This window comes from Scylla paramamosain, unplaced genomic scaffold (genome assembly GCF_035594125.1).
Source record: "Scylla paramamosain isolate STU-SP2022 unplaced genomic scaffold, ASM3559412v1 Contig21, whole genome shotgun sequence".
Taxonomy (NCBI): domain Eukaryota; kingdom Metazoa; phylum Arthropoda; class Malacostraca; order Decapoda; family Portunidae; genus Scylla; species Scylla paramamosain.
The window spans coordinates 927,501-952,121 of NW_026973686.1; the positions used below are offsets into that span (position 1 = coordinate 927,501).

At 39.0% G+C, this 24,621-nt stretch overlaps 1 protein-coding gene across 7 annotated transcripts in view; it reads right to left on the reverse strand.

Annotated features, from left to right (window-relative positions):
- The window catches only part of LOC135097467 (uncharacterized), a 192,307-nt gene extending 173,333 nt beyond the window's left edge, over positions 1-18,974 (reverse strand). For 5 of the 7 annotated variants that reach the window (XM_063999409.1, XM_063999410.1, XM_063999412.1 and 2 more), the window contains exon 1: positions 18,835-18,974. The gene's annotated coding sequence lies outside the window, so the exon portion shown is untranslated. The remainder of the gene's footprint in view (positions 1-18,834) is intronic. The other 2 variants (XM_063999411.1, XM_063999408.1) reach the window with 2 other exon arrangements.
- Between the last annotated feature and the right edge of the window lie 5,647 nt (positions 18,975-24,621).

Here is a 24,621-nt window from a genome sequence, read left to right on the forward strand (position 1 = left end):
TTCCTTCTGTCTGGGAAAATCCACCGATACTGAGGGATTTATGTGGCTTAACACCTAACTGTGCCAGATCTACACTCCCAATTCCAGCAGAGTCAGGGTACTCAGGTCAATAGCCACTCTTGCTACCAGCCTTAACTTACATAATATAAGCTGCATTTGACCAAACAAACAACAAGCAACTTAACCCCCCCCACCCCGTGGTGCTACGAAACTTTCAGCAATCTTGGCAAGGTTACCAATTCTGCTACAAACTAGGTTCAGCCTCTCTCACGGCTGCCACTGACTTGACTAGATTAGATCTATGAGCTCGCCACTCCGTTTACCAGCCCATGAAGAAGGGAATATAACAGACACTAAATCAACTCCTGCTTGCCGAGAAAAAATTGCAAACCAAGCGACAGCTATAACAAAGGATACAAAAGTATGAGTTTTATAATATTCTGTGAGCTACCTCCCACTAGAGACAAAACCACCCACGCTCACTGACCATTATAACTTTCTGCCCGTGAATAGTCTACCTGCAGTCTCCTAGAAACCAACAGGCTGGGTTCAGAGCTCACAGCAGGAAGCTTCGAACGCCAGTCGCATTTAACTTGTATAGTGTTGAGCTTTGTCGGAGATATGGGTCTTGTCAGGCTGCACTTTTTTTATATACCTTGTAAAATGAGGAAAAAAATAACAAATCGTTTGATATATATATATATATATATATATATATATATATATATATATATATATATATATATATATATATATATATATATATATATATATATATATATATAATTCCCATACTATGAATACAAGTGTGGCTACCATACAATTTTGATTCTGGGATTTCTTCCCTTCTAAGACCTCATGATATCGGACTAGGGATGCATAATTTTTTTTTTTAAGCTTTCATTTTTACCTTTGCATACATTTTCCGCGACCCAAAAAAAAAAAAAAAAAAAAATGGGGATTTGCGTCTCGTATCCTATTTCTCATGCCTTACTGATGATAGAATTTAGAAGTGATGTCATGATTTTTAGAAAACAACAACCCGCCCTGTGTAACCATGTCCGCAACATTTATAACTTTATCCCTCTCCAATACCGTAGCTTTCAATTTCATTTTAATGTCTTGATATTAGATGGATGTTGACATAGGCATAAAAAAAAAAAAAAAAACTTAATAAATAAATAGTCCCCAAATGTGTCTCAGTTCCTACAGAAGTATTTATTCTATAATAACTCTGAGCACAAAAGATAGATAGGTATATGAAAACATTTTCTTCAGACTTTAGACTTTCTTCAGACTTGTCAAAGTATTCTATGTTACTGTTAGTGACAAGTCTTATATAGAAACAAAATTGAAGGCCGTAATGCGGCGAACTTTATGCGACACCACTGTGAAACCGTTGCGACAGTGGCGACATTGTTGCGACAGCGCTGCAACAGTGCTCTGAGAAACAAAACTGAAGGCCGTAATGCGGCGAACTTTATGCGACACCACTGTGAATCCGTTGCGACAGTGGCGATATTGTTGCGACAGCTCTGCAACAGTGATCTGACTCCGCGGCGAATGTGTTGCGATTCCGCGACGAATATGCTGCGACTCCCAGCCATGGCGACTCCATTATGAATGTTTTGAACAGTCCAAAACATTTATCGTCGCATGGCGAACACGCTGCGACTCAACTCCCTCTGTCTACTTTGCTGTGAGTCCGTTGCGAACACGGAGCAACTCTGTTGTGAACGAGTCGCAGCGGAGTCGCGTACTGCGACTCAGCATACAGCGCGACGCTTTCTCCTCTCCTATTTTACCTGCATTTATAGAATAGTGCATACTCTTTGTTACGCCCACAGATTCCGTCGCTCTGACAGCTGCCACTAACTTGGATTAGCTTTCCTAACCTACCTCCTACGTATGTTAGTGCGAAGCCCACACATATCTTTACAGGATCTTTCTGGTTTTCTAGGACGATTAACAAAAAATGAGGTTGCTACCTTGCTTCACCCACAGAAGTGGGTATTGCAACTCCCAATTATAAATCACATTCCAAGAGATATAGCTATGATATAGGACAATTAACAATGAGGATTATAATATTCTATGAGCTACCGCCCTCTCGAGACAAAAAAAAAAAGAAAAAAAAAACATGTTCACAGAATATTACCTCCTCCTGCAGAACAGTACCGTTTACAATCTCTAAAAAGACGGGCCAATAACCACCCTGGCGCAATAAGGCCCAGTTGGGATTAAACTTTACTGTATGGCAGAAAATCTCAATATCATCTGGGTTCAAAGCTCTTAACACAGCTGTGAATCCCAGTAGCATTTAACAAAAGAAAATACCACAGATACAAAAACATGGAGAGCCAGTCAACCGCTCTCCGATACGCAAACTCCAAGTCAGTTAGCGAGGAGTCAGTCTGAAAAGAAAAGCCCACTAAGCTCTATACGCCCCTTAGTCTTCTTGTCTTGCTTTGCCTCAATGAGCGCGTCTTTCTCCTGGCTTGAACGAACACCGACTGACTAACAAAAGTATGAAGCCACGCTCTCCTGCCCCTCGAACCTTTCACAAGGCGGGAAGTGAGGAGTAGAAGTCATATGACAAAGAAAAGGAGGCGGTGTAAAGGGGAGGGAGGGGGCTGACGCACCACAGTCCGCCTCGCTCTCCACTTTTTTTTTTTTTATGTAGGAGGGACACTGACCAAGGGCAACAAAAATCCGATAAAAAAAAAAAAAAGCCCACTGAAATGCCAGTCCCATAAAAAGGGTCCAAAGCGGTAGTCAAAAATTGAAGGATAAGTGTCTTGAAACCTCCCTCTTGAAGGAATTCAAGTCATAGGAAGGTGGAAATACAGAAGCAGACAGGGAGTTCCCGAGTTTACCAGAGAAAGGGATGAATGATTGAGAATACTGGTTAACTCTTGCGTTAGAGAGGTGGACAGATTAGGGGTGAGAGAAAGAAGAAAGTCTAGCGCAGCGAGGCCGCGGGAGGAGGGGAGGCATGCTGTTAGCAAGATCAGAAGAGCAGTTAACATGAAAATAACGTTAGAAGACAGCTAGAGATGCTAGAGAGAGGCTGAAGACAGTCAGTTAGAGGAGAGGAGTTGATGAGACGAAAAGCTTTTGATTCCACCCTGTCTAGAAGAGTAGTATAAGTGGAATCCCCCCCCCACAGATATGTGAAGCATACTCCATATATGGACGGATAAGGCCCTTGTACAGAGTTAGCAGCTGGGAGAATGAGAAAAACTGGCGGAGACGTCTCAGAACGCCTAACTTCATAGAAGCTTTTTTAGCTAGAGATGAGATTATGAAGTTTCCAGTTCAGATTATAAGTAAAGGACAGACCGAGGATGTTCAGTGTAGAAGAGGGGGACAGTTGAGTGTCAATGAAGAAGAGTGGATAGTTGTCTGGAAGGTTGTGTCGAGTTGATAGATAGAATTGAGTTTTTGAGGCAGTGAACAATACCAGGGTTGCTCTGCCCCAATCAGAAATTTTAGAAAGATCAGAAGTCAAGCGTTCTGTGGCTTCTCTGCTTGAAATGTTTACTTCCTGAAGGGTTGGACGTCTATGAAAACACGTGGAAAAGTGCAGGGTGGTATCATCAGCTTAGGAATGGATAGGACAAGAAGTTTTGTTTAGAAGATCATTCATGAATAATAATAAGAAGAGAGTGGGTGACAGGACAGAACCCTGAGGAACACCACTGTTAATAGATTTAGGAGAAGAACAGTGACCGTCTACCACAGCAGCAATAGAACGGTCAGAAAAGAAACTTGTGATGAAGTTACAGAGAGAAGGATAGAAGCTGTAGAAGGTTAGTTTGGAAATCATAGCTTTGTGCCAGACTCTATCAAAAGCTTTTGACATGTCCAAAGCAACAGCAAAAGTTTCACCAAAATCTCTAAAAGACTTACTACGAGCAGTGCTACAGAATTTTATATCTTCTAAAAAAAAAAAAAAAAAATCAGTCAGCCCACTACAAGTGTTATACGGATTCTGATCATTCTCTAGAAAAGATGAACTCTTCAGCTATATAACAGGTGTGACTCAACATGAAGGAACGAAAAGAAGTAAGTAAATTTAATTCAAGAAGGAGAGTAACTATATGCTCGGAGTTCCTAAAGTAAACACGTGGGAGACGGGCAGTTACATATAGCGCTTCAGGCATCTACTGTCTTCGTTTCGCTCCCCCTTCTTTTCTCTCTTCTCATCTTCTTCCTCCCTCCCACTATGGTCTTCTCCAATAATTTGCATTGCTCATAACACCATCTATCTTAACCTTTGGATTAAATACTTTTCCTGACATATGTAACGAAGTTTCTCTTAAGGCAGTAATATAATTTTTTTTTTCTTTTTTACACACGCCATTCCTCTAATCAAGTCTATTTTATTTAAAGTACCGCTTCATGTAATAAACACTTAAGCTATTCATCACCTTCGCTGAACAAGTTACCTTTCTAGATTTACTTTATTTGTCCTTAATTTTGACCTCACTAGCCCTACCTTCTTTTTGGGTAAAGAAAAAAGCGTTAAAGTACAGCTACTTCCCGTTCAAGTGTTCCAGTTAAAATTTAGACAACCTGGAGTGATAAAGGCGCTCCATCCCTTGCATACAAAGTGTCCTTGCCATAAATGTTGTCCCAGTTGTCGATGAATGTCCATCTATTACTTAACAATGATTCACAACCCTGCAACTCAGCTACAAGTCCCCTTTCCGACAAGACACCATATACAATAGTAATCCCTCCTTTGTTCCTAAACTTATCCAATGCATGTCTATATTTCCTCAACAATTCCTCACTCCTGACTTTACGAAGGTCATTCTCTCCCACACAGAAAAAAAAAATCAATGGGTTTGGTCCTATCATTTTCCAAACAACTGTCTAACCTATCCCTGACCCTCGTAAACACACTCGTCCTACGCTTCCTACTCGTATCTCTGGCACAAAACGCTCTAAGTGCCTAATCTAGCTATCTCCAAGCACAAACACTTTATCTGAGGGCAGGTTAACTGCGTATGCCCCTTCCTTTCTCTCCATTTCTCCTCCCGCCACGTCCACCTACTCCTTCATCACTTCCTCTAACACAGTGAAAGGATTCTTCGTCTCCGCATGGCGTCTCTCGAGGCAAGGCGCCTCTTCACACAACCGACCACTGTTCCTCCATCGCCTTACTAGATAAGGTGACGGCGGAGCCCGACCCTCCCTCAGGTCCTGTGATCCTCTTATAGAACTCAGTTTGTAGGTTTGAGATCCTCTCACGAAGTTCAGCCTGCACCTCCGAGATCCTTCGACGGAACTCAGCCTCAACATTTGAGACCTTCGCAACGAAGGCCTCGAGAACAGGAAAACTACCACAACCAGACGAATCAACAGATAAAAGGCGCCATGTCTGCACTAGCTAGCTATAGCGTCAGGTCATTGTTCAGTAAATACAGATACGTCCGTTCACCAGGAACTCTGACCTGAGGCTGATGAGAGGATGAGAGATGGAAATAGAGAGGTATGTTTCATACAGGACCTGCCACGCGTAAGCCTCATGACTTCTTGCAGGTTCCTTTATTTTCTTATGTTCTTATGTTCTTATGTATCAGATCCTTATGGTCAGACCATTTTGAAATGAGCGTTTGGGCGTTGTCGTTTCTGGGGATTCCCCGGCCTGCAGGCCTGTTAAACCTTTCATTGCGTCAATTATCAGATTAGAGGCTATGTGTCGCTGATAACCTGGCTTCCCACACACCAAACATCTCTCTCTCTCTCTCTCTCTCTCTCTCTCTCTCTCTCTCTCTCTCTCTCTCTCTCTCTCTCTCTGCATATCTCTCTCTGAAATCTATATTTCATGCAAATTTATTTCCATCAGAGATTTATATTCCCTATTTATCATTAGAATTTGAAAACAATCTACCTGTCAGTCAATTAAGCTGCCCCCTTCCCTCTCTTTCTCTCTCTGCATTGAAAATTTCGTTAAAATCTGTTAGGTGTTTCCTTTTAGATATGATGTTTCCCTTAAACTATGATGTTATACTTTTACTCTTTAGTTATAACTTTTTTCCACACCACCATCCAGGCTCGTGTGTGGCTTTCGCTGTTCGGGCAACAGCCATCAGCACAGGTGCGCCTCGTGGTTGTGTGTTGTCCCCATTATTATTCAGCCTGTACACAAATGAATGTAAGAGTGTTTATAACAACTGTACCATAATCAAATATGGCGATGATACAGTGATCACGGGAAAGATACTCAATGATGACTGCAGAAATTACAAACTCAGGTCCAAAAAGTCACTGAATGGTGTAAGAAAATTATTTAGTGTTAAATGTAAGGAAAACCAAAGAAATTAAATGAAAGAAACCAGTATAAATATCTTGGTATTATATTTGATAATGAACTAAAAGGCAATGCAAACACAGATCTAGTCATGAAAAAATGCAATCAAAAGCTTCATATTTTCAGAATTTTAAATAATGTCAATATATATATATATATATATATATATATATATATATATATATATATATATGTATATATATATATATATATATATATATATATATATATATATATATATATATATATATATATATATATATATATATATATATATATATATATATATATATATATATATATATATATATATATATATATATATATATATATATATATATATATATATATATTAGTTTGTTTTATAAATCCACCTTAGAGTCATTTCTAAATTTCTGTATCACTACATGGTATAAAACACTTAGTTCTGCAGATAAAAATAAGCTACATAAAATAGTTAGAAAGGCTAAATGATTAGGTGCAGAAGTGACTACACCAGCTATACTGTATTAAGAGGCTGTACTAAAACAAGTGGATAAAATAATGCAAGACAACACCCACCCTCTAAACTACTGTTTCATATTCTTAAGTTCAAGAAAAAGGTTGACACAACCCATGATAAAAAAACAAATCGGTATAAGAGATATTTTATTCCCAGCAGCATTGTGCTTTTTTAACCACTTTTATTTATGTGTTATATAGATAGGTATGCTTCATGTGATTGATGCTTTTAATTATGTCTATTTTTATAATTGTACTATGTCTTTACTTTCTCTGGACCCTGTAGCCATAAAGAATTTCACTTGTATACGTCAATGTATAACAATGTGACAAATAAATTATCTTATCTTATTTTTATCTTAGCTCGTGGGGTCAAATAATGACCCCCTATTAGTCTTTTCTCCCAAAAAAAGATAATAATTTATTAGGTAAATAAACTCTTTTTCTCGGCTGTGGTGACGAGAGGGAGCAGGAGAGGTAGCTTCCATCCTGGCTGGGGGCGGGAGAGGAAGTGACTATGGAGTGACACGGTCACTCTGAGTGTGTGACCGCACTCGGTCACTCATGGAGAAGTTACAATGCCCGGAGGAACCGTTGCCAAGTATTGTGGTGTTCGTAAAAAAAGCAATGCAAGTATCATTAAAAAAAACATATATTACACTAACCATTTTACAGCATCACGGTGTATATATACTACAACACCATTTAATTTTGAGGTAGGAAGTACCTGACATGAGGTCTGTCTTGGTATAAGTGTTGCAGAGCCGCTGGCCGGGGAATTCCCGGAAAGGACAACCCATAAACTTTCAATTCAAAATGGTCAAAGCATAGATTGATTAAGACGTGGAACATATGTAGTTAAACGAGCAGCCCGGACATACAGTTGAAAGCAAATACTAGGCAAAACTATATTTGCATGTAAAAAAAAAAAATCTAAACGTACAAAAATTTGTAAAATGAAAGTAAAAGGCAATATCAGAAAAAAAAGATAAATAAATAATTTCAGTAATTTCTTCAGAGTATTTTTGATGTGATATCAATTGGCCATAAAAAGGTAACATGACATAAATAAGTTGTTCATCACGTGTTGTTAGAGTGGTACAGTTATCAGAGTGCTTACACCGAAACATTTTCACATTTTTAATTAGCGGAAAATAATGTTTAAGTTCATTAATTTCCTTATCATATGAATCTCTTGGCATATGTGATATGCGCTGTGAATTTATGTGTTGATTTTAAAGAAAGTTCAGAAAAAAAAAAAAAAAAAAAATATATATATATATATATATATATATATATATATATATATATATATATATATATATATATATATATATATATATATATATATATATATATATATATATATATATATATATATATATATATATATATATATATAGTTAAGTACAAAGCCATTAAAGGTATTTATTTCGATAAACATTAGTGCTGAAATTATCACTGTTCTTTTCATTGTTATATTTGAAAGAAAGTCAAAGAATTATTCTCTTAATTCTTTACGCCAAAGAAAATATTATTATATTTAATACTCAATTATTAAAATATATATATATATATATATATATATATATATATATATATATATATATATATATATATATATATATATATATATATATATATATATATATATATATATATATATATATATATATATATATATATATATATATATATATATATATATATATATATTTATATATATATATATATATATATATATATATATATATATATATATATATATATATATATAAACAAAAAATGTTTAAATTCTACTAGGAATTCATATATTCACTTTTGTTCACGGCATAACAAGGCGTTTACTAGTGTAGTATCTAAAGGTATATACATTGCCCCCCTTTCAGTTGTTTATAGAAAAATTTAAAACAAAGCAAAAGGTATTCTTTAATGAGTAGTTTTAGTGATGACTCGAACTGAATGATTGTAAAGCTAATGTTTAAAAACATTAATGTACTGAAAAAAAAAAAAAAATTCTCTAGAAGAATGAAGCAACTGTCCTGCTGGCTTCTTAAATGCAAGATTTGCCTAACTAAACATAAAATCTAGTTTTAGTGATGACTCGAACTGAATGATTGTAAAGCTAATGTTTAAAAACATTAATGTACTGAAAAAACAAAAAAAAAAATCTCTCTAGAAGAATGAAGCGACTGTCCTGCTGGCTTCTTAAATGCAAGATTTGCCTAACTAAACATAACTTCGCTTCGTGTATTCCTATATTATTAAAAATTTTATTTTCTTCCTCCTACTATTGGCGAGCTATATGAATATTAATATTTTCATCGGCTCCGGCTCACCAGCAGTGTGGGCACGATAGCAAGTTAAGTCTTTGCGCTCATAGACGCAACATCCAACTTTGGATTGAAAATGAGGATAGAGAAAGTAGTAGGGAACAGAAAACGAGTTTCTGTCAGTCCGATCTGGAAACGTTTGTGGTCAACTCCCGAGATGTGGTCAGGACCACAAAATTATGTCCTCACGTCGGACTGCTCTTCTGTTATCAACCATGAGTCTTCACACCCCCCGGAACTTTTTCTTCATTAACTTCTGCAACATTCGCGATCTTAGATCTAATTTTCAATGTGTATAACACCACTTCTCTACTAATCCTCTTCTTCTTTTCAATACTGAAACACAGGTGTCTGAGGCAACTGAAAGTAGCCCCTTTTCTGTTCCCTCCTACTTTCTCTATTCTTATTTTCAGTCCAAAACTGGATGTTGCGTCTGTGTGTGGAACGGCCTAACCTGCTCCTTCGTCTACGCTTTTGAAACTTCTGAGTTTTTCACCATGACCAGAATCACTCACAAACTTAATGTATATGTGTTGTATACCTCTCACCTAACTCCACTGACTATTAGAAATTTTTTGACTACCTTAAATTGAAAGCAGAGCATATGCTCTCTTCCTTTTTGTGGAGATCCCCACTCTTGGAGACTTCAATGTTCCTCTCCATTCACTGACCATGCTGGTGAACTAGCCTTTAATTTTGCAATTCTCCACGGCTTAAAGCAACTGGTGTAAGACCATACTCGTATTCCTGATCATCTTGGAGATACGCCCAACATTCTTGACTTTTCTCTAACCTTTAATCCTTCTGCTTAAGCTGTTACACTATTTTCTCTGTTCGGTTCCTCCGATCACAGTCTCATATATTTATCTTGTCCTATCGCTCCAGTTATCCCTGTGTTAGCTTTTCTGACACCTCTTGATTAAAACTCATAAAGTCAAAAGGATCGATAGGCCCTGCTTTCGCAGTCCGTATTCGTACTGAAAATCAGGATCAAGCCAGCATTTGCCCTTTTGCTCTACACGAGGTTTCTGTCCACGCTGAGCTAGCCTTAGGACACCTGCGTTATCATTTGACAGATGTACCGCCCCAGTCAAACTCCCCACCTGATAATGTCCTCAGAGCGGATCGCGGCGGGCGCGAAAGCCCGGTCGAACCGACGGCCGTGAGGCCGCCGACCCTCCCTTCCGCCGCTTTAGGCTAGAAACAGGAGGCAATCCCGCGTGGAGAAGCTCCGATTCCGTCTCACCGAGTAAGTAAAGAAACGATCAGAGTAGTGGTATTTCATTGTCGGCCGCACGGGCCACAAGTGACCCTGACGTGACGACCTCCACTTATGCTACACCTCTGATGTCTCTCTACAAAATCAGACTAGAGTTAAGCTCAACAGGTCTTCTTTCCCTGCTGTTAAACGCAGGCCCGTTCCCCTGCCTGTGGGTTCGCTAGATAGTTGATAGTGGGAATCTCGTTAATTAGAATCTCGTCACTAATTAGATGACGAGGCATTTGGCAAATTTTATTTTATTTTTTATCTTTTTTTATTTATTTATTTATTTATTTATTTTTTTTTTTTTTGCGCTTCCATTCAATGACTCTTACTTTACTTTCTCTTCTCAATACATTTTACTTTCGTCTTTTGATTTTGTTATTTCATTAATTTCTATTCCTTTTCAGGTAGGCTACTTCATCAGCCAGATGTCCTCGACACATACAATTTAAGGTATCTGGTAAGTATTTACAGGTACCAGTGAAGCTGGATAAAAGAAAATTTGGGACGTATGTATGGCAGAACATACATACAAACAAAAGAAATCAAACCTGAGACCTTGAAACCGCCACTGCGAGAGGAGGAAAGGGCAAGTTGCCATTTACTAGTCACAGTTCGCCCTGATACACCTGGCGGGTTTGACCAGTTATCGCGGAATGTCATGTCAGCCCCACCCTCCAATATCCCTGTGGGATCTGAGTGTCACAACCGATTCCTCAAGCGACCGAACGGTGAGTAGATGGAGCTTCCCTTTATTTTAGGCCCAAGCTCTTCAAGGCCATATTGGATGGAGTGGCCAAGGCACCTCGCCAATTGATCGTAAGAGTGGCAAACACGGAGGTGCGCCCTGTCTTGGCGCGGACCTAGGCGCGGATGTCCTCGGTGTCGTAGTAAGAGGTTTTCAATCCGTGGGCATGCTCCAGAACGTCCTCAGCCGAGTTGTCGGCGACAATTTTGACGTCCAGCACCACGGATTGGTGCTGATCCCACGCTACGACATGAAGACACCGCGCCACTGCCGATGTCCGCATGGTCGGCTCCCGCAGAACCTTAAGGTTCTTTTTACTGGTCAGCTGTTTTACCAAGAGGGATAAGACTTTGTCATGACGGGCAGTTCTTTCGGGAGCCAACTTTGGGCAAACCTGGAGGATGTGGCCCAACGACTCCAACCTTCCATATCCCAGGTCGCAAAGGACAGGGGCGTCAGGTCTTCCCCTAGAGACCCAAATCCTAGTGCTTGCCACGCCTAAGCGGGTTTTTAATGCACTTACGTAGGAGGAGGAGCCCTTCATGAATAGGGTTCTGTCATACACCAACTAATGAGTAGGTGGAGAGTTATCCATCCCCAGAAGGCCACTGCCTTCAGCGGAGGCATATAAATTTTTCCTTATGGCGTTTGGCCGCAGCCTCACGCAGCTCCTTTGATGTAGGTTCAGGGGTAAAGAGCGCCTTCGTTATTCTCGCAACCCTCCAATCATTGCTGGTAGAAAGCCTCTCAAAGGCCCCCTTGCGTAGTGATGGTACTAGGGTGGTGAATCGAGGGACCCCCAATCCCCGGTCGCGGACACTAGCATAGAATGCCGCATTGAGGGTGTCCTTAGGCAGATGTAACGCCTTCAAGAAAGTTCTTATTCCTCTATCGAACCGTTCCTGAGTACCTTTATTGGTCTTGCCAAGCACTCGAGGATATTGGTGCTTGGGGATCACTACGTTTTTAACAGCCCAGAGCTTTTGCTGGGGCTTAAGGGGACACTTCTGTAAGGAAACAAGTTCCCTAATGAGGGCTGCGATGGCCTGCTTAAGCTCAGCGTTGCCCATGGCCACACCCACCTCTAAGCCGAGGTACTTATATACCTCCCCCAGCTTTAGTGCTCTTATATTAGTGCCACCGGCGGAAAATATGGTCTGAGCGTCCACCAGCCATATTTTTCTCTTTCCGTCCCCACGGATGTTAAGTGTGGCACACTTGGAAAAAACAATTTCTAACCCTAACTTTGCAGCCTCCCTGGCAAAACACATCAAGCGAAGCCTGGAGGCCACAAGCGGTAGAGGCTGTCAGTGCCACATCATCAGGCAATAAAATTTATAGGGTCTGCTGCCACTTGGGAGAGTGCCCAATCCAACGTGATGTTGAATAGCTAGAGGCAGTGGGGTTGCGGCCATGAGCCTCGCCGCTATAACTTTATGGAAGAGCCTGAGTAGGATAGATGTTATCGTGATTGGACGAAAATCTATCATTTCACAAACTTCTATCTGATCGTCAGTATGAGTGCAATCAAGGCACTGATGATCTTCTGGCTTTCCTTTCTGTGTCTTGGTTATCCTCTTTTAAAGGTTTTGATGAAACTTTTGCTGTTGCCTTAGACATATCAAAAGCTTTTGATAGAGTCTGGCAAAAAGCTTATATCCTTCTCTCTGCAACTTCATCTCAAGTTTCGTTTCTGACCGTTCTATTGGTGTTGTGGTAGACGGTCACTGTTTTTCTCGTAAGGGTTCTTTCCTTTCACCTACTCTCTTCCTATTATTCATCAATGATCGTCTAAAGCAAACTTCTTGTCCTATCCACTCCTATACTAATGATACTACCCTTCACTTTTCCACATCTTTTCCTAGACACCCAATCCTTCAGGAAGTAAACAGTTGACATAGGGAAGCCACAGAACGTCTGACTTTTTATATCTCTAAAATTTCTAATTGGGGCAGAGCAAACTTAGTGTTGTTCAATGCTTCAAAAACTCAATTCCTCCATCTATCAACATGAAGCAACCTTCCAGACAACTATCCCCGCTTCCTCAACGACACTCAACTGTCCCTTTTTCTACACTGAACATCCTCCATCTGTCCTTTATTTATATCCTAAACTGGAAACTCTACATATTATCTCTAGTTAAAACAGCTTCCATGAAGTGAGGCGTTCCGAGACGTTTCCGCCAGTTTTTTCTCACCCTTTCAGCTGCTATCTCTGTACTGGTGCCTTATCCGTCTGTGTACAGAGTATGTTGCGTACGTCCAGGGAGGCTCCATTCACACATCTCTTTTTTTTTTCTTTGCTTATTTATTATTATTATTATTATTATTATTATTATTTTTATGTAGGAGGGATATTAGCCAACAAAAATCTAATAAAAAAAAAAAAAGCCCCCTGAGATGCCGCTTCCAGAATAGGGTTCGAAGCGTTAGCCAAAAATTGGTGAATAAGTGACTTGAAACCCCCCTCTTGAAGGAGTTCAAGCCATACGAAGGTGGAAATATAGAAGCAGGGAAGGAGTTCCAGACTTTACCAGAGAAAGGGATGAATGATTGAGAATACTGGTTAACTCTTGCAATAGAGAGGTGGACAGAATAGGGGTGAGAGAAAGAAGAAAGCCTTGTGCAGCAAGGCTGCAGGAGGAGGGGAAGCATGCAGTTAGCAAGATCAGAAGAGCAGTTAGCATGAAAATAGCGGTAGAAGATAGCAATAGATGCAACATTACGGTGATGAGAAGGAGGATCAAGACATCCAGTTAAAGGAGAGGAGTTGATGAGATGAAAAGCTTTTGATTCCACCCTGTCTAAAAGAGCGGTATTAGTGGAAACGTCCAAAGACATGTAAAGAATACTCCGTATATGAACGGATAAGGTCCTTGTACAGAGGTAGCAACTTTTGTGGGGGAGGGTGTTGAGGAAAAAAAGGATGGAATCAAAAGCTTTTCTTCTCAATGAACTTTCTCATCGACGCAATCCTCCATCTTTGCTATGTTCTACAGCTATTTTCAAGCCAACTGCTCTTAGGATCTAGATAACTGCATGGCTCCCGTCCTCCCGCGGTCTCGCTGTACAAGACTTTCTTCTTCTTTATATATATATATATATATATATATATATATATATATATATATATATATATATATATATATATATATATATATATATATATATATATATATATATATATATATATATATATATATATATATATATATATATATATATATATATATATATATATATATATATATATATATATATATATATATATATATATATATATAGGAGGGACACTGGCCAAGGGCAACAAAAATCCAATAAAAAAAATGCCCACTGAAATACCAGTCCCATAAAAGGGTGAAAGCAGTAGTCAAAAATTGATGAATAATTGTCTTGAAACCTCCCTCTTGAAGAAATTCAAGTCATAGGAAGATGAAAATACAGAAGCAGGCAGGGAGTTCCAGAGTTTACCAGAGAAAGGCATGAATGATTGAGAATACTGGTTAACTCTTGCGTTAGAGAGGTGGACAGAATAGGGGTGAGAGAAAGAAGAAAGTCTTGTGCAGCGAGGCCGGGGGAAGAGGGGAGGCATGCAGTTAGCGAGATCAGATGAACAGTTAGCACGAAAATACTGGTAGAAGACAGCTAGAGATGCAACATTGCGGCGGTGAGAGAAACGCTGAAGACAGTCAGTTAGAGGAGAGGAGTTGATGAGACAAAAAGCTTTGGATTCCACCCTGTCTAGAAGAGCAGTATGAGTGGAACACCCCCAGACATTTGAAGCATACTCCATACATGGACGGATAAGGCCCTTGAACAGAGTTAGCAGCTGGGGGGTGAAAAAAAAAAAAAAACTAGCGGAGACGTCTCAGAACACCTAACGTCATAGAAGCTGTTTTAGCTAGAGATGAGATGTGAAGTTTCCAGTTCAGATTATAAGTAAAGGGGGGGATAGTTGTCTGGAAGGTTGTGTCGAGTTGATAGATGGAGGAATAGAGTTTTTGAGGCATTGAACAATACCAAGTTTGCTCTGCCCCAATCAGAAATTTTAGAAAGATCAGAAGTCAAGCGTTCTTTGGCTTCCCCCTGCGTAAAATGTTTACCTCCTGAAGGGTTGGACGTCTATGAAAAGACGTGGAAAAGTGCAGGGTGGTATCATCAGCTTTGTTTGTTTAGTTTTGTTTGCCTTGCAGACAGACTTAGATAGAATGAATGAATGGACGGATAGATGGCAAATGCAATTTAATATCAATAAATGCAAAGTGCTTAGCGTAGGTAGAGGAAACCCACACAATAGGTACACATTAAACACCCAAACTCTGGTAGGTACAGGGTACGAGAAAGATTTAGGAGTTATAGTTAGCTCTGAACTCCGTCTAGGGAAACAATGCATAGAAGCCAGAAACAAGGCAAATAGGGTACTAGGATTCATTTTTAGGAGTGTTAAAAGTAGAAGGCCGGAAGTAATATTAAAGTTATACTTGGCGCTGGTCAGACCTCATCTAGACTACGCTGTGCAGTTCTGGTCCCCACATTACAGGAAAGATATAGGTCTTTTAGAATCAGAACAGAGGAGAATGACTAAAAGGATACAGGGGATGAGGAGTATTCCTTACGAAGCGAGGTTGAAGCGGTTAAATTTACATTCTCTAGAGAGTCTTTAAGTCTTTTCTCTAGAGTCTTTAAGTGGTATAAGGGTTATAACAAGGGAGATGTAAGCAAAATTCTTAGGATCAGCAGCCAGGGTAGAACAAGAAATAACGGGTTCAAGCTTGAAAAATTTAGGTTTAGGAAGGAGATAGGAAAAAATTGGTTCTCGAATAGAGTGGTAGATGAGTGGAACGGACTCAGTAATCATGTAGTTAGTGCTAGGACACTAGAGAGCTTTAAGAGAAGATTAGACAAGTTTATGGATGGGGATAACAGATGGAAATAGGTAGGAGTGTTTCATACAGGGACTGCCACGTGTAAGCCTGGTCGCTTCTTGCAGCTTCCCTTATTTCTTATGTTCTTATGTTCTTATAAGAGAGTGGGTGACAGGACAGAACCGTGAGGAACTCCACTGTTAATAGATTTAGGAGAAGAACAGTGACCATCTACCAGAGCAGCAATAGAACGGTTAGAAAGAAAACTTGAAATGAAGTTACAGAGAGAAGGACAGAAGCCGTAGGAGGGTAGTTTGGAAATCAAAGCTTTGTGCCAGACTCTATCAAAAGCTTTTGATATGTCTAAGTCAACAGCAAAAGTTTCAGCAAAATCTCTAAAAGAGGATGACCAAGATTCAGTAAGGAAAGCCAGAAGATCACCTGTAGAGCGGCCTTCACGGAAACCGTACTGGCGATCGGATAGAAGCTTGTGAAGTGATAGATGTTTAAGGATCTTCCTGTTGAGGATAGATTTAAAAACTTTAGATAGGCAGGAAATTAAAGCAATGGGACGGTAGTTTTAGGGATTAAAACAGTCACCCTTTTTTGAAACAGGATGAATGTAGGCGATCTTTCAGAAAGAAGGAAAGGTAGATGTTGACAGACAGAGCTGAAAGAGTTTGACTAGGCAAGGTGCAAGTACGGAGGCACAGTTTCGGAGAACAATAGGAGGGACCCCATCAGGTCCATAAGCCTTCCGAGGGTTTAGGCCAGCGAGGGCATTGAAGACATCATTGCAAAGAATTTTGATAGGTGGCATGAAATAGTCAGGGGGTGGAGGAGAAGGAGGAACAAGCCCAGAATCGTCCAAGGTAGAGTTTTTTGCAAAGGTTTGAGCGAAGAGTTCAGCTTTAGAAATAGATGTGATAGCAGTGGTGCCATCTGGTTGAAATAGAGGAGGAAAAGAAGAAGCAAAGTTATTGGAGATATTTTTGGCTAGATGCCAGAAATCACGAGTGGAGTTAGATCTTGAAAAGTTTTGACACTTTCTGTTAATGAAGGAGTTTTTGGCTAGTTGGAGAACAGACTCGGCATGGTTCCGGGCAGAAATATAAATTGCATTGAGATTCTGGTGATGGAAAGCTTAAGTACCTTTTGTGGGCCACCTCTATCATGTATAGCACGAGAGCAGGCTGTGTTAAACCAAGGTTTAGAAAGTTTAGGACGAGAAAAAAGAGTGAGGAATGTACGCCTCCATGCCAGACAGTATCACCTCTGTTATGCGCTCAGCACACAAAGACGGGTCTCTGACACGGAAGCAGTAGTCATTTCAAGGAAAATCAGCAACATACCTCCTCATGTCCCCCAAAGTAGCAGAGGCAAAACGCCACAGGCATTTTCGCTTAGGGGATCCTGAGGAGGGATTGGAGCGATAGGACAAGATACAGATATGAGATTGTGATCGGAAGAACCCAACGGAGAAGAAAGGGTGACAACATAAGCAGGATTAGAGGTCAGGAAAAGGTCAAGAATGTTGAGCGTATCTCCAAGATGGTCAGGAATACGAGTAGGGTGTTGCACCAATTGCTCTAGGTCATGGAGGATAGCAAAGTTGTAGGCTAGTTCACCAGGATGGTCAGTGAAGGGAGAAGAAATCCAAGGCTGGTGGTGAACATTGAAGTCTTCAAGAATGGAGATCTCTGTAAAAGGGAAGAGGGTCAGAATGTGCTCCACTTTGGAATTTAAGTAGTCAAAGAATTTCTTATAGTCAGAGGCGTATACAGCACAGAGGTATACAGCACAGATAAATTTAATTTGAGAGTGACTCTGTAGTCGTAGCCAGATGGTGGAAAACTCGGAAGATTCAAGAGCGTGGGCACGAGAGCAGGTTAAGTCATTGCGCACATAAACGCAGCATCCAGCTTTGGATCGAAAATGAGGATATAGAAAGTAGGAGGGAACAAAAAAGGGCCTACTGTCAGTTGCCTCAGACACCTGAGTTTCAGTGAGGAAAAGAAGATGAGGTTTAGAAGAGGAGAGGTGGTGTTGTACAGATTGAAAATTAGATCTTAGACCGCGAATGTTGCAGAAGTTAATGAAGAAAAAGTTGAGGGGGGTGTCAAGACACTTAGGGTCGTCGACAAAAAAGGCAGTCCGACCTGGGGACATTTATGGTCACCTCCCCAGATGGGGACTCTGAGGCTGGTGTAGGAGTCGCCATGATGATTTTAAAATTTTTTGAGTGAAGGGTGTGTGTGTTATTAGGTGCTTGTTGTTTTGTGTGGAGGAAGAGAGTTGGCTTTAGAGGGCAGGCTGTGACTACCCCCTAGTGTTGTGAGACACAAATGGAAACGTTCAGTGACGTCACAACTGGGTTTAATGATAAGTTCACAGCACCCCCTGAACAGTGCATTAGACCTCACTGGGAATAATTATCGTTTCGGCAGGTGTCTACTGCCTCCTTCTGCCATTCCTATTCTGTCCACTTCTCTAATGCCAGAGTTAACCAGTATTCTGAATCATTCATTCTTTTCTCTGTTAAACTCTGGAACTCGCTGCTTCTGTATTTCCGTCTTCCTATAACGCCAAGACACTTATCCTTCAGTTTTTGATTGCTGCTTTGGACCCTCTTCGAGGAGCGGCATCTCAGTGGGCCTTCTTCTTCTTCTTCTTCTTCTTCTTCTTCTTCTTCTTCTTCTTCTTCTTCTTCTTCTTCTATTTTTCAATTTTACTTTTTTTTGTTTTTTCGTTGGCCTTGGCCGGTGTCTCTCCTACATAAAAAAAAAATAAAAAAAAACTCACCTTTCTATGGGCCTGCAAGGTCGGCGGTTGATACCAGCAGAGGTTAGTGTTCACACAACAGCCAACACTCGACAAGTGAATAAAGAGTCATTAGGTTATTGTTACAACACTAGTTGCGGGGAGTTGGGGCAGAGGAGTACCGTAAACCTCTGTATCTGATAACTCTTATCGCCTCCGCATACCGACGAAAAGTTGCCTGTCTGATAGATGAAACAACATTGGTGTTATCTCACAGCTACCTCTCATTCTACTGCTGATTTGAATGAATTTAAGTGTGAATAAAATATACATTATTTTATAATAGTGAATATATATCTTTCTGGAACAGTTGAATTCTAATTACTTGTCTGATCGATATCCAATTACCCCTCAGAATTAGCAGATACGTAATGGAAAAAATATTCTTCAAAAAATTCTCGGTTCTCTAGTTGATAAGATAAAGCCTTATCTCCTGTCTGATTTACTTCATAGATATTATTGGCACCGCCAAGTTCTTACCATGTAAATATGAGTAGTATGTCCAATATAAATATTTTTTAACTCACACAATGAACTCCTCCTTTTAACACTGAATGATTTTGTAATATGTTGCATCTCTCGTTTCAGTAATGACTCTTGGTTCGTCTGTAAATGTCTACTTCTGAGAGAGAGAGAGAGAGAGAGAGAGAGAGAGAGAGAGAGAGAGAGAGAGAGAGAGAGAGAGAGAGAGAGAGAGAGAGAGAGAGAGAGAGAGAGAGAGAGAGAGAGAGAGAGAGAGAGAGAGAGAGAGAGAGATCTGGTGAATCTAATTTGCATAAAAAAATTCAGTTGTATATAGATGTTGTAGTACACTGATTATATGATTATATGATTCACCTTTTTTAAAGTAAAGACAATAATCTTCCTTCACATAACTCTACATACTCCCAATACACGCTTACGCTTCACTCAAAATTTAAAACTACACCGACTCCATCACCTGCATCGGCGTTCCCGTCTAGGAAGGGAACAACATGCATAGCCTTGGTTGCTTGTTCCTTAAGTGCTAGCTGGTCTTTCTTAAACCTCCCATTATAATAACAAAAAAAAAAAAAAAAGAAACTGAAACCTATTAGTTCGAACATTCCCTTTACTGAATATTACTATCTTAGTTTTTCTATACTACACCTTCAGTTTCCAGTTAAAACAGTAACTATTGAGTGTAATTAAGGCTTGATTCATGCTTTGTTCACTATCACACAAAATAACCGTGCCATCTGCGTATAATGAAAAGCAATACGTACAATAAAAAGTAATCAATAATGGTGACACGTTCTCTCCTTGCCTCACATCCATTTTATATGAGAAAGTAATAGACATATATTACATTACACACGACTTTTTTTTATTATAAAACATACTACGAATGATATTTAGTATTTTACCATTGACAGCCTTTAGTAGTTTATGACACAAATCTATACAATATGGAAAACTTTTTGATAATCGACAAACAAACAAAACAATTTTCTCTCTTTCCGTTTGAAGAAGTCAACTACCCATTTAAGTTATAATATATGGTCCAATGTGTAATATTCTTCTCTAAAACCTACGTGTGTCATTGATTATAAAATTCTTGACGGAGAACAGTTTCAGTTAATCGTTTAAGACAGATGTAAATAATTTGCTCATACAGCTTAGCAGGGCAATTCCTTTATAATCATTAGTGTCGTTAACATCTTCCTTATTTATGTACAGAGGCACAATAATATCGGTAGCAAGAATTTTGTTAGTTAGATAATTTCACGTAGGTACAAGAGACAAAGTTGATCTTGTGAACACTTGACACATTAATTAACAATGGAGTGATGGGATTGTTAAGTATTGTCAAGTCAGCACCATTGTTTAGTTCGTAATGTATGTTCACATATAGGTTGTGGTTTTCTATGTAAAGTAATTTCACGTGATCATAAAATTTTTCAAATGGTATGTGACTTTGGTTAGTAAATTGTTTGCGTTTTAAGATCTTCCAATACATTTTTGGATATTTATTTTACTTTTTTCTTAACTGTTCATGTATATTAACAGTTTCCTTGTCCTTAATTCTTTCTATCACTTTTTGTTTTATACTTCCTAGTATTTTTTTTTTCTGTCATAGCCATGTAAATTATTGTGGTCTCATATTTCTTATATTTGTTCTTAGCCTTATGATATTCTCTCCTGCTGTTATAAAATTACTTGTCGTAACCTCTCATAGTAGCACCATTACTGTGTGTGTGTGTGTGTGTGTGTGTGTGTGTGTGTGTGTGTGTGTGTGTGTGTGTGTGTGTGTGTGTGTGTAAGTAGGAATAAGTAAGTAAGTAACATTTATTGCCATAGAACTTTCGTCCAAGTTCTTATATACATTTCTAAGTGTAACTGTGGCACGGTCTACGGTCTGTCGATCCGGAGCTGATTGACAGACTGCATAAGTCAACTAAATGTGGTGAGAGCAACTACCCACAGGAAGATTACATAAAGGGTTGAAAATATGCCTTTCTAAATTGACCTTTCACAGGAACATACATTTCTATATAAGAAATTCAGACATACAGGAAATATTTATATAAACTCATAAACATGCTATAAGTACATATATGCAACTTCATATATCAAACATAAGACATACGGATAGCAAACCCATTCTAAATACAAATCCGTATTAAAACATGCACTTACACGTTTCTGTATGTACATATATTTTACATATACAGATACATAACAATAGTAACATCATTTTCATGACAAAATTTGAAATAATGAAAATGATATTACAAATCGGGACACTAAAGAAAGACTAAATATGAACAAGTTGCCTACCAAGTAAGTAAACAGTCAAACATTTCATGAAATATGTTCCTGTTTTTAAGAAGAATTTTCTATAAAGAGGCAGACTGTTTAATGACTGGGGAACAAAAATTATTACACTATTTTTTTTTTTAAATAGTTCAACTTGAAAGAATGAACATATTAAATTCATATTAATGTTCTTTGTGTGAGAAATATTTTCTGATAATTAAAATATATCACTTTGTCCAAGTTTTTTTTATTAATGATAATGTAAAATATTTGTGTAATGAAAAAAAAGTTTAGAAATTTTGTGTCAGAGAACACTTGAGCAGTTGAATCAGATTGCTTAAGAGAAAAATATACAGATTAAATTATATTTTGGGCTACTAACACTTTACTTAAAAATCAAGGCCATTTTTATCTAATAGAAATACATAAAGTAATGTGTGGATAATAGAGTGTATAATTGATACCGAGCATTGCCTCCGTGGTCAGGTTATGACTGACTATATAAAATGACATTTTTTTTTTTCTAAACAGGAGGCAATAGGCACCTGCCGAAACGCTAATTACTCCCAATGAGGTCTAAAACACTGGATCAGGGAGTGCTATGAACTTATCATTAAGCCTAGCTGTGACCTCATTGAACGTTTCCCTTTGTGTCTCACAGCACAAGAGGGCAGTCACAGCCTACCCTCTAAAAACAAATATCTTCCTTCACATAAAACTATAAGTACCTAATTACACACACATCCTTCACTCAGAATTCAAAATTATCATGGCGACTCTTACATCATCCTTTAAGTCCACATCTGGGGAGAGGACCATAAATCTCTCCAGGTTTGACTGCTCTTCTGGTATCGACCCTAAGTCTTCACATCCCCATCAACTTTTCTTCATTAGCTTCTGCAACGTTCGCGGTCTTATATCTAATTTTCAAGCTGTATAACACCACCTCTCCTCTACTCATCTTATCTTCCTCACTGAAACATAAGTGTCTGAGGCAACTGATAATATCCCTTTTCTATTCCCTTCTACTTTCTCTATCCTCATTTTCAATCCAAAACTGGATATTGCGTCTATGTGCGAAACTACTTAGCCTACTCTCATGCCCACGCTCTTGAATCTTCTGAGTTTTCCACCATCTGGCTACGACTACATAGTCGCTCTGAAACTAAATTTATCTATGCTATACCTCTCACCTAACTCCTCTGATTATAAGAAATTCTTTGACAACTTAACTTCCAAAGTGGAACACATTCTGTGGAGCACACGTTCTGTGGAGCACATCACTACAGTTTCACTCTCCTTCTCTGGATAACTAAATGCAATATCATCAAGACTGAATATAATTTACAGACTAATGCATCACACCAACACAAGAAAACATTTAACAACCAATCATTTAACACCACCACCACCAACACGCGTGGGCCCACCACTCCAGCAATCAATACCGCCATTCACGACCCATGACACCACCACGTCATGGACTGGCCAGCGGTGGCCAGTCCACGTAAACTTAGGGACAGCCACCGCTATCTGACTCCAGGTATGGGTAGTCACAACCACCGCTCCACCCCTCAGCCCTCCACCCGTCGCTGTCTGCCCGCTTCACCCTCTGACAAGTGAATGAATTCCCAGCACCTGACCCATTTCCACAATAATTGAGGTGGGCAGAGTCTCTCCTCCCGCTCCCCTATCAGTCATTACAACAGTAGTTTAAATAATTATCCACAAAATCCTTTATCAAATGACACAGAAAGTAAAATATATTACAACGAACATATTGAATATACAAAAACGTGTACACAGAAGCATAGGTAAAAGAACATAACAAAATACAACACCAAATGGCCCATTGCAATTTTAATTCCAAACACTTAAATTACCTTATAGTACCGTTTTAAATGATAAGGAGAACCCTCGTTAATTTACCATCAGTCCTTAAATCTAAATAGTGAATTAGGGGTAACACTTCACAATGATGTTTTCCATGACCTCGTTGGCCTAAACCCTTGGAAGGCTCATGGACCTGATGGGGTCTCTCCTATTGTTCTCCGAAACTGCACCTGCGTGCTTGCTCCTTCCCTAGTCAGACTCTTACAACTCCGTCTGTCAACATCTACCTTCTTTTCTTGCTGCAAGTTTGCTAACATTCAGTTTATTCCTAAAAAGGGTAATCATTCTAATTTTTCAAACTATCTTCCGTCACAACAAAGTTTTTGAGTCAATCATCAACAGGAAGATTCTTAAACATCTATCACTTCACAACCTTATGTCTGATGGCCAGTATAGGTTCCGTCAACGCCTCTCTATTGGTGATCTTCTGGCTTTCCTTACTGAGTCTTGGTCATCCTCTTTTAGAGACTTTGGTGAAACTTTTGCTGTTGCCTTAGACATATCACAAAACTTTTGATAGAGATTGGCACAAAGCTCTGATTTCCAAAGTACCCTCCTATGAGTTTTATCCTTCTCTCTCTAACTTCATCTCAAGTTTTCATTTTTCACTGTTCTATTTCTGCTGTGGTAGACGATCACTGTTCTCCTAAATCTACTAACAGTAGTGTTCTTCAGGGTTCTATCATGTCACCCACTCTCTTCCTATTATTCATCAATGATCCTATAAACCGTACTTTTTGTCTTATCCACTCCTACGCTGATGATACCACCATCTTTTCACGTCTTTTCATAGACGTCCAGGTCTTTAGGAAATAAACAGTTCACCCAGGTAAGCCATGGAAAGTCTGACTTCTGATTTCTCCAAAATTTCTGATTGGGACAGAGAAAATGTATTATTGTTCACTGCCTAAAAAAAAAAAAAAAAACTCAAATCCTCCACCTATCAACTCTGCTGCCTTGCTGCACAAGACTTTCTTCTTTCTCTCACTTCTGTTCTGTCCACTTCTCTAATGCAAGAGTTAACCAGTATTCTACATATATATATATATATATATATATATATATATATATATATATATATATATATATATATATATA